Source organism: Stegodyphus dumicola, chromosome 1 (assembly GCF_044657685.1).
Source record: "Stegodyphus dumicola isolate Sdum_Otavi_A_Nest chromosome 1, ASM4465768v1".
Classification (NCBI taxonomy): domain Eukaryota; kingdom Metazoa; phylum Arthropoda; class Arachnida; order Araneae; family Eresidae; genus Stegodyphus; species Stegodyphus dumicola.
In genome coordinates, this window is record NC_140768.1 from 67,175,093 (window position 1) to 67,194,059 (window position 18,967).

Consider the following 18,967-nt stretch of genomic DNA (forward strand, 5'->3'; position numbering starts at 1 on the left):
TGAGATTTCAGTATTTTTGCGCTTAAAATTCTCTTTCGCTAACAAGATAATTAATTTACTTTTTATTCATATCTTGGCATAATGTCGAGTACCTACCACATCAATGAAATGTGAATAAAAGTAAAATCTCGATGTTATCATCATTTTATTTATCTAAATTATTTGTTGAATTTCTGTTATTCTAAACAGCCCTATCGTTTTGAACCGAGATTTTGCTTAGTCCACTGTGAATACATTATTTTACTTTTGATTCGAGTCTGTTTCCATTCGAAAAAATTGCAAGTTACGACTCTTTGATATTTAATCTGTCTGCTATTGAGAAACTAACTACAGTATTTAAAAGCGACAAATGCAGTTGGTGAAAATATTATATTTTATTTTTACATGACTGATTTAAATAAAAATGCATTTAATTCCTGATATATCTAATTAAAATCATTAAATATTTTTGTAGAATTACAATAAATATTTTTTGACTTTTTAAGCATACAGAAGATATATATCCATGTTAGTCTTAGTATATTTATGTTAGATATACTATATCCATGCAAGTTTCCCTGTTAATCTAAATATATATCCATGTTATAATTTATAGTATCTAGAACAGCGGTTATTTCCTATGACCGCCAGGCTTTCTAGTCTATCATATGCCTGCATAGAAAATTTCCAAGATCCTCCTGTCTTACACCCAGGAGATCTACCCATCGTTTTCTGGTGCAAATCGCAACTCTCAGAATAGCAAAGAGAGACATTCTCTGACAAATGAAAAAAATTCAGGACGAGTAGAGGCAGCGTTCACGGTCTTTTCAAACAATAAAGAAATTTATCAAGCACAATACCGTCTAAGCAACCACGCTTCAGTCTTCCAAGCCGAGTCCCTCGCTCTCAAAGAAGCAGCACTATGGTTAGGTAAGCAACCAGCAGCTCATACTTCAATCTTCACAGATAGCATGAGGGTTCTAAATGCGCTGAATTCCTTTCCTCCAAAACATCCGCACACGACAGCACTTAGAGAGATCCTCTTGACGTTAGGTTCCTCCATCCCTTTTAAGATCAACTGGATAAAAGGACACTCCGAGCAGAAACACAATGAACGAGCTGATGAACTAACTAAGACCACAGCTCTCAAACCAGAAATTGACGAGGAAATTCCGCTTTTCGTAGAAGCTGAGAAAAGACAACATTCCAAGCGACATGGTCATCACGATGGCAGGAAGAAGAGACAGGAAGATTTACTTACAACATCTCCCAATACCTACTCTCAAGAGGCTCAAATGCAACCGACTCTTCTTCCAAGCGTGCACCAACTATGGGAAATTCCCCGTGTATTACAGACGATTCCTCAGACAACTGTAGTGTCAACAGTTCTTGCGGTCTTCGAGGGGAAGACGAGGACGCACTTCACTACCTGCTCTCCTATCCTCTGACAGAGCATCTTCGACAGCAGTTCTTTCATTCCGACTACCTCATATATATCCTGTGACTAGACTGTTCATGGACTATTACTGCAACAAGGACATCTTAGAGATAATGAAGCAAGTGAATGAAAAGAATTATATCCAAGAAACTGAAGATTAATGTCAAATGTAGAAAGGCGGCTTAACCGTCAGGTTGCTAGCAATAACTAGGATGACTTCCTAACCGTGTAGTGCCATTAACTTAGTTTGGCGGAACAGGTTAAATAAAGTGACCATACATATATATATCTTTTTTCCTAAAAACTCCTGATGTCTCTACACATTTATTGTTGAAAGTATTATTTATATTTTGTTTGTTAAATCGGAAACTGAGCAAGGGAAAAAAATGTGGGAGGACATTTAATTTTCGCATAGCATAGTTCGTTTCAGTGAAAATTACATTCCGTTAAACCTTTCGAAAAAGAAATTTCAAATTTTGCTGCAGTGCCACCTAAGTCCTCTGATTCCAACGCTTAAGTGCAAAACGAAAATTTTATACTCATACCAGAATTGAGTCATTCTTACCTGGGATTACTGGAAAAAATAGCCTTTCCAAGTTTAATCTTAAAGTTGTTGATGCGTACTGTTGATGAGACAAAACATAAAGAGCCGCCTGCTGTTAATGAGACAAAAAATAATAAGTTAGAAATGAAGAATAAATGTCTTTGAAAATTTGGGTGAGAGACTTGAACACTAGGTACAGTCCACTCTTTCAAACACGCCTTGAATACTATTATAATTTATTAGAAATTATTTTTATGTTATTATAAATTATTATATTTATTAGAAAGAATAGGCTTGCGTTACATTTTTATGTAACTTTCTTCGTGATAAAAATCATATTATGGTGGTTTTATAATTAAGACTGTATAAAAGAGAGCGGTAATTAATATACACTTTAATTTATGCACTTAATTCAGAGCTAGAGGGGAAGCTAATATTTTAAATGTATTTAAATACGAGTTAAATAAAATTTAATAACACCATATTAATATTATCCTTTGATAAATAAACACTTTGCGAAATGAATCACTTTAAGAGCAAGACATAAACTTCCTATCCTAAGTTCTTGTACAGTATTTATTACAGAGCTCATAAAATATGGAAGGCAGCCGATAAAAGCTTAATTACAAATATATTAATTTAATTCATTTTATGGGTAGTGTCTTAATATCTCATTCTCAAAGTATATAATTTCTATATGCTCCTTTTGTTCCAATTACTCACATAGATTTTATGTATTTTCAGTTATTGAAATAATTTTTAAACATAAAAATGCTTTTATTAAAAATCAGTTAACAGTTCATCTATGATCAGAATGAGCATTTATAAAGCAAATTTATTTTTTTGATATCACTGACAGTCGGCATTTTTTCTCTCGGTGGTAACAACCGAACGCCTTTCCTCTTAGCAGTTATGGTTTTAAGTCCTCTTCTCTTGTCTTTGCTGAAGCTCATGGATCCATAGTGCATAATGGAGTTGTAATCATATTTTAACAAAAGATTATTCTTCACGTGTTTACGTTTTTGGAAATTGTGCTCACCACCTGAAAGAAAATAATGTATTTTAACCGATGATTCAAAGCATATAAATTAAAAAATACGAGCTTCATTGTTAAGAAAATGGGATTATAAAAGAACTATGATACTACATAAGATTCTCTGCAAAAAAAGTCAAGTATATATAAACAACGTTATTTGACGCTGAGTTTCATTTTAGCAGAAACGCTTCTATCGTTCTTTTTTGTTGTAATTAAATGAAAGACAAGGAGTATTACAAACAAAAAGTGAAATTAAAGAATTTTTAAGAACTTAGTAAATTAAATAATGAATCCTTCTACAGTGAAGTGTAAGGAAGAAATAACGAAAATTAGCATAATATATCAGCAAATGCTATCTAAAGGTAGAAACTGGAAACAAATTAATAGTTTATCACTTTATACACTGGTGAAAAGCAAGTTTAGAATTCATTAAGGTCATTGACTGATATTGAGGTAATTTTCATAGCTATGGAAAATTTAAAAAAGTCTAATTTACCACCTGAGGAAGTATTTTGGATGGTACTGGTAGAAGATAAACTAGAATTGCGGTTTTAACGGCAACAATGTTGTGTAATAAAGGATTAATTTGTTTCATTTTTTCGAACAGATTTATATTCATAGATGAGGAATTTTAAAGCAGGCTTTGTTTATCCTGTGTACATTAAGCCACACTGACAAGGAATAGTATAAATTCCGCAATAATTCTGTCAGATTTAGTTATTTAAAGGCCGAATTGTATGTATAATCGACAAAGAAACGTAACGCGAAAGGTTAAGTCTTGTAAAATATGCCCAGTGAGTGCTATTTTTCATGCAAGCACAGTTTCGTGCTTATTAACTGTCGATTCAAAAAATAATCTTTGCACTGTATAATACCATCGAAATATTTATGCAGAACATATCTTCTATTGATTGCTCTTTTGGCAGGAAGTAGATTATACTAGAACTGGCAACTTAAAGGTTTAAAACTAGCTCTTAAGTCATGACATATATTATACCCTATAATTTTCCTTTGTGTGTGAGATAAAAGAAAAGGATTATGCTATCTCTGTTCGTATAGCTACATAATTTTAAAAACTATTATCCTCTTAATGTTTTTCTTGCGATCAAAGAACGTTCTTTTAAAAATTCGTAATTAAATTAGGTGTTTTTTTCTCATGCATTACCTGTGATACTGTGTTAATCAGTTTTAGAAGAAAAATAACTTGAAATCGAATCAATTATTTTGCAGAACTTTACATTGTGATATAACTGTATTAGTATAAGCCAAGGATACATATCTATTTGTGTTTTTTAAAAAGATACAGATTGTTTAAATTTGATATACTATATTTTAGCTGTGATGTACAACACAACTAAAGTCATTATTTAGAATATGCTTTGGTTTTAATCAACTGATTACTGCCGAGAATGCTCAAGAAAAAATCGCCAGGCCTAAGGAAGCAAATCAGGTTGCCATATCAGGTTAGAAACATAAAAGAAATGAATTCATACGGTGCACAATAAGAATCAAGGACTCAGCAGTTTTATAATATGCAAACACCAACATCTATTTTAAAGCAAAAAATGTAGTATATTTTGAGCGAGACATTTGTCGCTGTCTTTCGTTATAGAAGTACATTGTTTGACGTCTTAACTACAATGAATTTAGCATTCTTTTATCTTAAATAACTTAATAAGTTTTAATCTCACATTTTCACCGAGCTCCACCTATTAAATTACGAACAGCTCCACCTAGTGAGCAAACTGAAGAGGAAAGTTACCGAAAGAAAGAGACAGATAGCAATTATAAAAAAAAAAAGTGTAAACACTATTTGAAATCAAACACTTCAATCAGTATAGTTGTTAGTGTGGTAGACACCATACTAATAAACTCTGGGTAGAATCTCGGAAAACGTTTTGAATGTTTGGTGATTAGCATAGCTATGGCATAAAATATAGCGAAGTATGACAATCCCTCGACCCGAAAGTCGACCTGTAGTCGGTGACAAAAGAAGAGGTGCACGAGACCATCAAATTTCCTGTTTCTCAGACTTGTGATGGTGTTTATTAACTGCAGGTTATAGGCAAATTGAATGCTCACGTTTTCTTTCTCACTCCCTTAATCTCTCATGTTGCAAAGTTGAGAATGAACTAATAAATAATTAACTAAAGTTGTTAAACTTTTAAAATTATTTCTAAAATCTTCATTACTAAAGAGTGAAATTTGCTAGAAATAATGCATAATAAAGAATTCTGAATAAGAAAACGATTTCAGATGTTAGGCAACTTTCGTTCTTTTAGTAAATGAAAAAATACATCTAAAATTAAATAAAATACAACGCAAGATGTGAATGAGATTCTAATCTAAAAAATATACATTTTAACAGCTTATATTTCAATGAAACCACTTTTTATGACGTCTCATTTTGATTTTTGAAATTGCAATATCTGAAGAATTTTATTATTTTCGTATAAAATTATCATTATCTAGACACAATAAAAAACGCATAATTCGGACTATTCAAAATGAAATATTCGAACAATAAGAAGTAGATCAAAATGTTCTGATGTGGAAAATATTAATTTGCTATTAGACACGCATCGTTTCGGAGCAAAAGCTGAGAGGTTTTTCCTTTTATTCACTTCATTTTTAAAACTTAGGATAAAATAATCACAGATATAAATTAAATCTTTCCTTATTTAGAGAATCGAAGATCAGATAATATTTTGGAGCCTCTAGTTTTCTATAGCTGAAGAAAAATATAACTCTTATTCTATTTGCACAATTATTGAGAAACACTAATAAGATTAATATTTTTATATAACTCTAAAATTAAACATGTCTTTTTTATGAACATTAGTGTCAAGATTAGTGTGTTTGTAATCAACATGAATTAATTAGTATCATAAAGTAATACGGGAAGCGTATGTAATTGATATGAAAGATTCACCTTTCCTAGAAAATGCATTTGAAATATCTTAGAAACACCTGTTTTGCAAATAAATGTGGACAAGCATAAATTTTTCATTGGTAACGATTACTTGTGTAATTAAATTTATTTACCTTTCTTGATGTTTTCCCAGTGAATGGTGATATATTGATCTCTGTCAGAACGGGATTGCTCGTGATGAACTCCAATTGAATGAATTAGCTCGTGTATGACAGTGCCTAATTTGTAGCAGCCATCACCAAGAGAAACATCCCGTACTCCTCCATTTCCTCTTCCTAATTTTGAATGGCATCTGAAATAGAGGGAAAAAATAATTTTATTAAGATCAGTGCAAATATAATGTAGCATTATATGGAGCTAAGGTTTTCTTTACTGCTCTAAAAACCTTTTTGTATTCATAATGCAATAGGAATTTTAACATTTTCAGACTGACTGGATTGCAGTCTAGCCAAATATTCAAAACATTACAGTAGTTGAACATTTATTATTATTATTATTATACGTTTTTATGTAGTTCATTCATATTGGTTTTCGCTATGGTCGGAAATATTGTTTTTAATTAAATTCACAAACAATTCCTCGTGTATGCCAAAGTATCACATGGGGCTTACAGAAGTAAGTATGAAACAGAATAGATAAAAATAAACATTAAAGGAAAAATTTTAAAACAAACTTATAAAGGACTGCAATAATTTACAAAAATAGTCAAAGGGAATTCTCGGAGATTAACTTATGAAACCCAGGAGGTCAGATAACTTATAAAGATTCCATGGTCAGTAAGGAATGGGATCATGTTATAGCTTGTAAAAATGTCCTTTTGATGAAAAGGAAAAATCTCTTAGTTACGTTTCCTTTATTTGAAATAATGTAGTTATGATTCCACGATTCCTTAATGCTTTTATTCATAGCTTTCTTATAAAAGGATTTTATGATATTGACAAAAATTTTAGTCTCGCACGTAGTAGCAGTGTTTGAAAGAAAATCTGCTAGTCTATTCCCAACAATACCTGTTTATCAATGAAAAGTTCAAAAGCAACAGAAATGTTTTATCTTTTAGGCTTTTAAGTTGTCTTTGAATCTCGACGATTATGTTATTAGAAGAAGAAATACATTTTAGGTCTCCAAGGTTGAAAGATAATCGGTACAAATGAGATAGTCTGAAACAATACTAGTTTATCCAGTGATCCATTTAATGAGAAATTTAAACATAAAATTTCAGTTATAATAACGTGAGTTCATCACGAATCCTAAATCGAAGGTGCTCAAATTCAAGACCATTTTTGATTGCAACATATGTAAAACCAACTTTGCTATCAAATTTATTGCCATGAGTATAACAAGTTACAGGGAAATCATTTGAAATTTTATTTTTAAATAGAATACTGTTAACAGCATTCCTTTCTGAGTGATAAGGAAGAACAGATAGAGGCCAAACACAATCCTAACCAAGGACAGAGGAAGCAGAGAGATTTTCACTAAAGGAAATATGCAAAACGGCAATGCCGATTGGAGGAAACCAGAAACGGCAAAAACAGAGTACTTATAACTTATGATACGATATCCACAAGTGACCTGCAAAAGTATCCGCCTTTGAATGCGTCGCAGATATTTATAATTTCTCTTCCTCTTAAGCGCCATACCCCAAACTCTAGAACTAGGTTGAAATTATTACCGTATGTATTACATGCAATTCTACTTAACCCAAACTGTAACATATACCATTTCTCTAATACGTAAGTTAAATGTCACTTCCAAGAAAATTTACTATCAAGGGGAAACCCCAAGATATTACATCTACTTTATCATTGCCAATGGAGTTCCATTGAGAAAAAAACTGAAATCCATCAGAAAGATGTTTCGCTTTTCAATAATCATGACTCTGGTTTTTTCAAGATTGAAGTCCATTTTAAAATCTTTTTTACTAATCAGAGGCAGGTTTTAAACTCTCCTGTGCGTGAGAAAATGTAGCAGGAAGATCCCTACTCTGGAAGCAAACCAACGTATCATCCGCAAAGGCTATAATAGTATTGCAACAGACAAGATTTTTAAGCTTTGAGAGGAATTCATTAATAATAATATTCTAAAACGTAGGTCCAGAAACTGAGCTTAAAGAGCAACCCCTTTCAAGGCGACGGATCACAAAAGCTGAGCTCAATTGCAGTTTGGCTGTCCTATCATTTAAAAGTCAACAAGTGAAAACGTATTCGTTGGTAGTTCTATATTTTTAAGAAGGTTGAGAATACAAAGCCATCACGCATTATCGAAGGATCCGTTTACATTAAGAGAAACCAAAATAATGTGCAAATGTTTCTTTTTACCTCTCTGAACAATCTCATTCAAGCGTAAAAGAGCGTTTTCAGTACTTCTCTAGGATGTAAAACCGTACTGATCACCAAATAGAAAACTCCTCGGCGCAGATACCAACGAATTCTGTTAAATAACGTTTTCCAGGCTCTTACTTAAAGCAGAAATTAATCTTATACATCTAAGGTTATCCAAATGGAACACTACACTCATTTACTTTAGACATAAGTATCACTTGAACATGCTTTCAAACACTTGAAAAAATTCCAACATTCAGAGAAATATTAAAACGTTTATGGAAAAGAGAAGGAAACAACAAGTAAAACTGCTTAATAATCTCATTTGATACAGAATCAGGATCAGGTGATTTATTTTGTTCCAGCATAGAAAGAACTGCGTTAATTTGATCACAGGCAAAACAAGAGTCATCAAAAGAAAAAATAGCAGTACGCGCCGACCGATGGTACTCCTTATGTAAATGATTATAATTCCTCTGGATCAGAACGGAAATATTTCTGAAACACAACATTTATATCCTCATCTACAGAATTCGTTGTCTCTTCCGTACATAGACAAATATTAGTTATTTCAATTCTTTTCACGAATTCTCTTTTAACATCATATGTATAATTTTTCCCACACATTGCTAACATCAATACCCGAAAGAAATATCTTCTAGGAGTTAGATTTAGTGTCAGTAAGCATTTTATTATATACTTTACTATATTCAAGATATTCACATTTAAACAGTTCACTAAGAGTCGGAATCCTGCAACGCTGAAATCTTCGTCTAGAGACATAATGTCTCTTTTTCATGCAACGAATGTCAATAGACCACCAAGAAACATTATGCACAACATGATTCTTAACAGGCATTAAAAATAAAAATGCCTCGAGAAGAGCAGTACCAAGATCTTCAACAACTCCATTTATGCAGGAACCATCAGTACAACCGCTAATAATATCAAAGATATGGGTGTTCGAGAAAAGCAAAACTCATGAAAACGAAGCCAATTTGCTTACTTTGTATACTGAAGAATTTAAATGGAATGATTAGTGTCCGCGAGACCACAGAAAGAGAACTTGAAATACCCTGGATAAGAACTAAACTATTAACTGTAATTGTATCAATTGGCTTGAACCCTAAGTTGCACGAATGGTAGGTCCATAATCTTCGTTTATAATGTATAATGTGGCCATCACGTGTTAGAATGCTCGCTTGGTGCAGCTTGGTATGTAGCTGCTTGCTCATGTCATCTATTAGCAGCAACGAGAAGTGTAGCAACGCACGAGTTTCGTATGTCCTTGAAGATGATAATGACCTTGAGATTCGATCCCTGGTCTACTAGTATATGACAGTCAAATATCAGTTGCAAAAGAGCACCTGTAAAACAGATTCTGGTACTTGATTTGCTTTTTAATGCGAGCATTTCATCAGCTGTTGAGATCGCGGCAATCAAAATAACAAATAAATTGTTGACGGAAACAAATTCACTCAGCTTATCTCAACGAGCTTCTGAACAGGGACCATAATTTGGCATTGGAATCCGTGCACCAAACCAGTTGATTAAGATTTTTGTACATAAAAACTTGACTAATCTTATGAGCATCTAAATCAACATTTCTTGAGGACTCAACATATCATGAAATGAGTGAACACAATCGTACCAACAACAGTGCAATGTGACTGTATTGTAATCCGTATTTTTAGAATCAAAAAAATCTGAAAGATCATGTGATCGAACGATAATTGTCGTCTTAACAGTATCGGAATTGGAATCAAGTCTATAAGTACCAGGGTAACCTAGAAGAGAACTCTTGCAACAATGAAGCTCTTGAACCAGCGTGCGATCAATATTATCAGTTTCATTATTTAAAATGAACTGCTGAGTCGCAGATTTAGATTTATGAAGATTTAGCTGCATACACTCCAGAACTAGCTTCTCTGACCTAACCATTATCAATTCGAGATTGAATGTTCTTCCTCATAAAGATGTTAATAGGACAGCACTCTTGAAAGGATAACAGGACTCTTCGTTTTAGGCAAGGATATAATTACTTCCGGAGATTTTTCCTTAATCGTGGCTTGAAGTCCATTCTGACCACTTTTGGAAAAGCTCTTAATGAAAACTTTATTTCCTCCAATATGTTTCAAATTACTATCTACTTACACCCATCTTAACCTTTAATCTATTTATTTTTAGTTCATTAATTTTCTAACATCTTCAGAAAGGCATCAGAGTCCCCAACCAAGCAATAATCCGAAGAAACCAAGGACTATTCATTAATTCTTTGTGACGTCAGATGACGCCACTACAATAGCATATGGCTTTGAAATGGCGTCTTTCAAACTCTTCCTTACACGTTTCTTAAAAATCAACAGCTTTGATTCGTTCAAAATTCTTATAAACAGAAAATTTTAACTCACCCAGAGCTTTTCTGGCTTACCTGCATCTGTTGATTCATATTACATTTAGATTGAAGTTGTGATTCAATAATTTTGCAATGTTTTTCAAGATTTCGTAAAATGCGTCATCCTGCATTAGCAGCCACTGTTGCAACTATAGTCGGAAGTTTTTCATCGATTTTTGACCTGCTTTCCGAGTCATCGAGCTCAAATTTTGTACGCACTTTTTTTGTTTATGACTATGCAAGGTGAAGCGACGTTTTTAAAATTTGATTTCGATTATTTTAAAATTTAATGTTTAAACATTTTTCTTATATTTCTCAGTATAACGAAAAAACTCAAATAACAAAAATTCACTCTTTGAAGTATCGGATACAGCGTCAAAAAAATTTTAAATGAGATTTTATCAAACTTTTAAAGTTGTTTCTGATATTGTTTGGAGAATTTTCAAAACGCTCGATTATTTTGACTATTTTGTTCCCACGCTTTTAAATTTTCAACGTCGAAATATGTATCGGTTAAAAAGTTTTGAAATTTTCACAGAGTATAAAACAAACACTTCGTTCTTTTTTAAAATAAGAATAATAAAAAGACATTAAATGGGCGATTTTTTACATTCTGCAAAACATATACTACAACATGAAACATCATTGGTTCTTCAGTTTCAAGGTTATAATGCATTATGTCACACAATTTGCCTTGTCTCCGCATGCATTTCTCAGAGCGCTCCAAATAAAATCAGCTATTGATTATTTTTAAATATTACTTACAATGAAATCTACCACGTAATTTATTTTCATTTTAGTAGTTTATGTATATATATTTTTCAATGTTTCAATTTAAAAGTTGATTTTTTCTTAACTTTACTGTGGAATAATATAATATATTTTTATAAGACTTAAAAATTTTGACATCTAAAACTTTACCTCTTATAGAGGTATAAAATACCCCACCATGAAAATAATTCTTATCAAATACTTTTCTTCAGATAAAAATGGCACAAATTTCAAAACATGGTGCATATTATAAACGTTGTTCAAACTGATACAGCTAAATCTACCTGCAAAACGACATATGTATAAGAGGTTCTAAACGAATTATGAATTCCTTTTACCCAGAGCGTTTCTCTATTCGAATGTAGTCATTTTCAATAGTTCTTGGGACAAATTGAATGCAAGTGCTATTATTAAGAAACTCCATTGCTTGTTTTATGAGATCTGTCTTCTTCCCTAGAGAAAATGTGAGATAAAGTATTAGCTGCAAATCTTTTCTGAGCATTAATTATAAACAAGCATTATGGTATTTCACAAAATTAAATGCTTATTATGAACACTATTTAATATTTATTCATTATAATACTACTAAAAATATGTGGTAAAAATTGAATGGACATATGGTAAAAGTCCTTGCATGTAATTTCATAAAAATATTAGCTTAGCTTCCCCTTAGATATAAGTAATTTATCCCTGAGCACTCCAGGCTTTTATGTATCCAACCTTCTTCAGATTTTTTTCCAAACAAAGAATTTGTTTTCTTAATTTAAGTTATTTTATCTTATGATATAATTATCGACTCAAAATTTGTCCTAAAATAAGAAATATGACCTGCAACATAACAAAGTAAAAGAACTGCATTTGATGCTATTTCAAAAATGTCAACCATAAATTAAAATAATTTGATGGAATTTCCGGAGAATGCTTCTTCCTCAGAAGCTTCCCAGTTCTCACGTGTTGTACCGAAACTTCTGCAACAAAAATTTGCCATAACAACGACGCTTCGAACTAAATTGCAGTTATCAATAATTTCCTGTTTTGTATCTTTACACTGAATTTTTATTCGTTTACTATGCTACTTTCATTGTACTTTTAACCATTTTAAGAAAATTATTAATAAAAACGTAAACATCTTATAAGAATACTTATAACGATATGTAATTAAGAATAATTCGTATATTAATCAATCAAAAAACATTTAATGCTCAAAAGAAAAGGGTCTGTAAATTTCAAATATTTTTTTTTTCTTTTTACTCCCACCGGTTGAAACAAATACCAAAATAAATGGTAATTCAGCGAAGACCATTTATTAAAAAAAGTTGAAAAACACTGTATCAAAGAACGAATTACTCTGTTATATAATCCTCTATTTATCTGAAACGGAACTTATTCTATAGCTGTAAAATAACTTAATTTTGACAAAATGAGAAAAATTATGGTGGTTATTATTCAGAAGCAAAACCACATTCACACAGTCTACAGTATTTTCAAAACGGCAAATGCAAACTTTACTCTCTTAAATATTGATCCTATACATATGCTTGTAGTCAAACAAATTTTAAAATAAAAGCAAAAATTTTATAAGAAATTGAAACAAAGGGATCTGAAGGACTTGTAAATATAAAATCTAAATTTTTGTACATTCTCTGTGCAAGGAAAATTTCAGTTTGTAAAACAATCACTACACTCTCATATTTAAGGAAGTTTGCATATGCTGCTTCGAAATTCTTGTATACTACGTGAATGAGATTTTTTTTCTGGATACCAACTTCCCATACCTTGTCGAAAGTAAGTTATTTTATAGCTACAGGATCAGTTTCACTTCACATAAACAGAGGATTAGGTAATTAATATTTAGGAATGCCTGGACATGTTTGATTACTAAATGTATTTAATACCTGAGCGCAAATGTATGCAAAAATCAGTTAATAGAGTTCTCAAATCTGATAACACATTTAATATAAGTTAGAATGTTTATAATGGAATTCATAAATATAAATTCTTAAAATGCTTGACTGGAAAGAATTACTTTCGATGAAACAGCTGCCAACCCTTTGAGATAAAACGTAAGTGTGAAAGTACGAAAGGAGTAAGTGTCGCTTCTGATTTTTAATGTTTGAAACTGTCAGTTCAGTGAAATATATTTAATTATTATTGATTTAAAATCTTGATACGCTCTTAAGAAGAGACACATAAATAATTCTGTTTAAAATTTCATAGAAAGTTATATCAGAATTATTTATATAACTGTTTTAATTATTTACATAAATATTATTATTTATGTAAATAATTACATAAATAACTATTAGGTACATAAATAATTATTTATGTAACTAAAAATTATTTATGTGTTGTCGATAGAAAGATCGATTCCCTGAAAAGAAGAAATGAAACTGCCATATGAAAAATGAAATATAATCTCTATTCTCTCCTATTTTGTAAGGATTATGTTAAGTTTATTAACAGTTAATTTTTAATTTAAAGTTCCTTTCTTGTCAAATTCTTAACTTCAACTTACTACTTCCGGCCAGAACATAGTTTTGGAATCTTGCTGAATATTTAATGAGGAGGAACGGTATTTAAACCACGAAGTTACTTACAGAGGCAGAGAGAATCAGAGTTTCTGATTTACGCGCGTCTGCCTTTTCTGTCACTCTCTCTCTCAAAGCTGTTATTACGCTCGGCCGTACTCAGGCCCTTGCTTCGTAGTCAAATAAGTTAAGGGGCCAACTCGATTTGAATCTTGATAGCTTCGGCTATATTTCTTTGATTAATATTAGTTTTAGTTTAATTCTTAGTCTCTTAAGTTCAAACCCGAGTGAGGGCTTTGTTTGTACACTCCCAGGCGGAGTTTTGTTAAATTTTATTGAAACAATAAAGGGTTAGTTACCCTGTAAGGATCTTAAGTTTTACTAACGTTTATTTTATTTTAAATCTTTACTATCACTTCTTATTTTCTACTTCCGGCCAGAGTTATAAGCGTTAAAGTATTTATGCAAAGTTTGTCTGGCGAACGCCAAGTATTTAAGTTGTGGCTTTTTGCCAAGCGAGAGAGAGGAAGCAGTTAGTCGAAGCAGGCCGCTTACCTTAGAAGTTTACTCAGTTGCTGGTTGCCTTCCAGGCCAGAGGTTTTAATCCTCTTGATAAATTTTAAACGTATTGTAGTGTTCACAGTTCTCTGTACTACATACGGCTTCCTGTTAATATAAGGCCAATCTTCCACGTTTACTATTTTAAAGTTAAATTAGAGTTTAGTTCTATTTTTATATTTTTACGTTAGACCCCAAGTAGCGGGTCTGTGTATTCCGAAGTACGGAAGTTATTGTAAATAGAGAAAAATAAAGGGTTTTGCATACCCTTCTTGTGTATCCTGTCTACTTCCCCACAATTAGTGAACATAGCTTTAGTAAGCTCTCTGTTCCGAGTCAGGTCCTTGCATGTTCCCGAAGAAGGTAAGACGGAACATTGAACCTGATAGTGGCGCCCAACGAAGAAGAATAACCATGGCCGAGTTTCAAGAAGAACCTGTGCTGCCTGCAGAAGCAGCTCAGAATCCAAAAATGCCAGCTGCCGCCCTGTAAGGATTTGGTTACATCGTCCAGACTATGCGCGCTTCGATGAAACCAGAAGCAACATTTAATGGAAACTCACCGGTAACTAGTTTTTTGGAAAAATTGGATGACCACTTCATGTTCTACCCCGTGCACGAATTTCAAAAAGTTACCTTAGCTACCAGCGCTTTGAGGGGCCAAGCGCTTAACTGGTTCAAATGTATAGGCAGAAGTCTCTTGGGTCAAGCAGGAAGTCCCACCTATACTTATGAGAATTTAGAGACTGCCCTACTAAAAGCCTTCCCTGTCGTAAGGGATCGTGCGAAATTAGAAACGGAACTTTTTAGTATATATCAACAAAGAATCGAAAACCTCTCAAGCTTTATTTTAAGAAAAATTCACGTCTTCAAACTCTTGTATGGAAACCGTCTGGATCCTGAGATAATTCAAGTGATTTTGCCGAGGTTACTGCCCCAAGTGCAAGACTTTATTGAATTAAGAAATCCGACTACACTGGAAAAGTTATTTGAGCTAGCAATCCAGTTTGAAAGTAGAAGAACGGCGGACGTTGAAAGAAGACGCCAATATCAACAGCGAAACCAATTTGGTGCGCCAAGACTACAGCAAACTCAAGCACACGGCTACGGAAGCAAAACGAATCAGTGGGCAAGGAAACCCGAGCATTCAAAAACAGCCGGCGAACGTCGACAGTTCAATAGCAATCCAGGAAAAAAGTCTCAAGGCCAGTGGAAAAAGAAGGAAAGCAAGGAAAAGAAAAATAATTTAAACTAAAACGGATTTCTGCTGACGAGAGGGTGCGGAAATCCGAAGGCTACGAAAACCCCTCTTCCTTCAAGTTAAATACAGTAATGGTGAAAAATTTGACTCTTCCGAAGATTGAAGTGTTGGTGAATAATATCCCAGCCACCGCACTCCTGGATACAGGCGCGCAGTGTTCCTGTGTGGCAGAAGATGTTTTTGGGAAGTATTTTCGGAAATACCGCATATATAATTCGGATAATACGACAGTGTTAGCGGCGCAAGGAGAAAAATGTAAGTGTATAGGTAAAGTACCGCTGTATGTCCGTATCAAGGACGAACAAGTAAAGGTGATGTTTTTTATAGTAAAGAATCTGCAAGCACATATAATCTTAGGAATAGATTTTCTTTCAGACGCACAAGCTACACTGGATTTTAATGAAGCGTCCCTTAAGCTGACAATGAAACCAGTTCGTGCAGAAAAGGCTGAACCGCCGATGTTAAATTTTGACCACCTGTCTAATGACGAGCAAGGAAGAATCCGACAAGTGGTAAGTGAATTTGCTTCGTTATTTAGTGATATTCCAGGATTTACTCAGGTTACTAACCATAGTATTGACACCGGAGATTCAATGCCAGTTCGCCAAAAAGCCTACCGGTATGATAAGAATAAGGAAAAAATTATAGAATGGCATATCACCGATATGCTACGTAAAAAGATCATAACGCCCATCTCAAGTAGTTATGCTAGCCCGGTGGTTTTATGTAAGAAAAATAATGACTATCCTTTGACACATCCAAAAAGGTGGAGATTCGCGATTGATTACCGTAAATTAAACTCCATAACTAAATATCCGGTATATCCGTTACCTATTATTGAGGAAATTCTAAGGAACATAACATCCACCAAATATATGACGACTTTAGGCTTAACGACTGGTTATTTTCAAATAGGGGTTAGGCCTGAGGACGTGCCTAAGACTGCTTTTATAAACAAGTCTGGCACTTATGCATTTTTGCGTATGCCGTTTGGCCTTTCAGGGGCACCGGCAACATTTCAGCGATGTATGGACATTGTGTTAAGACCTGTTCTTGGAAAGTCCACATTTATCTATTTAGACGATATCATTATTACTAGTGATAATCTCGACCAACATGTACAGGATTGTACAGGATTTAAGACAGGTGTTTTCTTTATTAAATGAGGCCGGTCTAAAAGTTAATGTCGAAAAGTGCAAATTTGCAGCCCCTGAATTAAAATATTTAGGTTACAAGATATCTCAGAAAGGAATAGAGACAGACGAATCAAAAATAATCGCTGTACAAAAGTATCCGACTCCAAACACGGCAAAGAAGCTCTCTTCTTTTCTAGGACTTTGTTCATATTATAGGTCCTTTATAAAAGATTTTTCAGCTATCGCTGAGCCATTGTTAAAATTAAAAAGGAAAAAGGCAAGATTCTCGTGGACGGCCGAAGCCAATAGTGCTTTCGAAAAATTAAAACAAGCATTAACGCATGCCCCTGTGTTGAAATTTCCTGAAAAGAATGAGAATTTAGAAATTTCAGCGGATGCCTCGGATTATGCGGTAGGATCGGTACTTTCGCAAAATCAGCAGCCCGTGGCATTTTTTAGCCGAACTTTAAATCAAACACAAAGAAACTATTCCGCGACCGAGAGAGAGATAACTAAAATAGTCATGAATGAAATAAGAATGTTAAGAGAAATATAATTATACATGTTACTTGCCATTTCATTGTGTAACATTTCATTAAACTAGTTTTCCTTCCAGATCTCTGGAAGGAACCAGATTTGAATAAAAGCTCCTGTTTAGATGCAGTACAGATGAAAAAAAAATTGTGTGTCCTGGGAGCTGCTATTGTAAAAAGAAATTTCTTTCTTTTAAATTTCTAGTTTCTAGCGAAAAATGTTTGTAAAAGATTGGCCTCGCGTTAGATTCTAGAGCTAAAAGTTTTCAACAAGGTCGTTTTAGACCTCAGTTTCAAACTAATTAACTCTGGCGGGAAGTATGTAAGGATCTTAAGTTTTACTAACGTTTATTTTATTTTAAATCTTTACTATCACTTCTTATTTTCTACTTCCGGCCAGAATTATAAGCGTTAAAGTATTTATGCAAAGTTTGTCTGGCGAATACTTTGTTTGGAGTATTTAAGTTGTGGCTTTTTGCCAAGCGAGAGAGAGGAAGCAGTTAGTCGAAGCAGGCCGCTTACCTTAGAAGTTTACTCAGTTGCTGGTTGCCTTCCAGGCCAGAGGTTTTAATCCTCTTGATAAATTTTAAACGTATTGTAGTGTTCACAGTTCTCTGTACTACATACGGCTTCCTGTTAATATAAGGCCAATCTTCCACGTTTATTATTTTAAAGTTAAATTAGAATTTAGTTCTATTTTTATATTTTTACGTTAGACCCCAAGTAGCGGGTCTGTGTATTCCGAAGTACGGAAGTTATTGTAAATAGAGAAAAATAAAGGGTTTTGTATACCCTTCTTGTGTATCCTGTCTACTTCCCCACAATTAGTGAACATAGATTTAGTAAGCTCTCTGTTCCGAGTCAGGTCCTTGCATGTTCCCGAAGAAGGTAAGACGGAACATTGAACCTGATAACCCCTCTATCTTGTTGTTTCTTGTCGCCCGAACTAAAGCGATTATTCGCTTATCAATTCTTAAGATTCTTCACTTCCAACATTAACTTACAAAGTGAGGAACTCTACATTTTAATATATTATATTTATTTATTTATTCTTTTCATTGTGTCTGAGTCGCCAAAAAAGTTTCTTAAGATTGTTATATACCTGCTTGAAGAATTTCAAAGATGCACCCATACTGAACATTAGTGACAGAGCTAAGAGATGAAGTTCCAGATTATACATTAATAATGTTAATTAAACTCCGATAAATTTTACTTGCCAACAAAAAGTTGTGGATTTGTCTTTACATACTTTCTGACACATGGTAAAATACAAAGAGAGCAAAATATTTTATAAACGATATTGCTTGATCATTTGTCATAACTAGCTAAGAATGTTGTAAATCATAATGATTTACGTTGTTAGCTGGTTTTAGAGATAATACTCTCAGTTTCCTATGGTTATTAGTTGTTGCAATAAGCGTATAAAACTGAAAATAACTGCAGATATAATATTTCTATAACGAGCTAAGAATGTATTTGATGAAATCTGAATAACTGATTAATGTAAAATGAAATATTCTAAAGTTTGTACCCAAT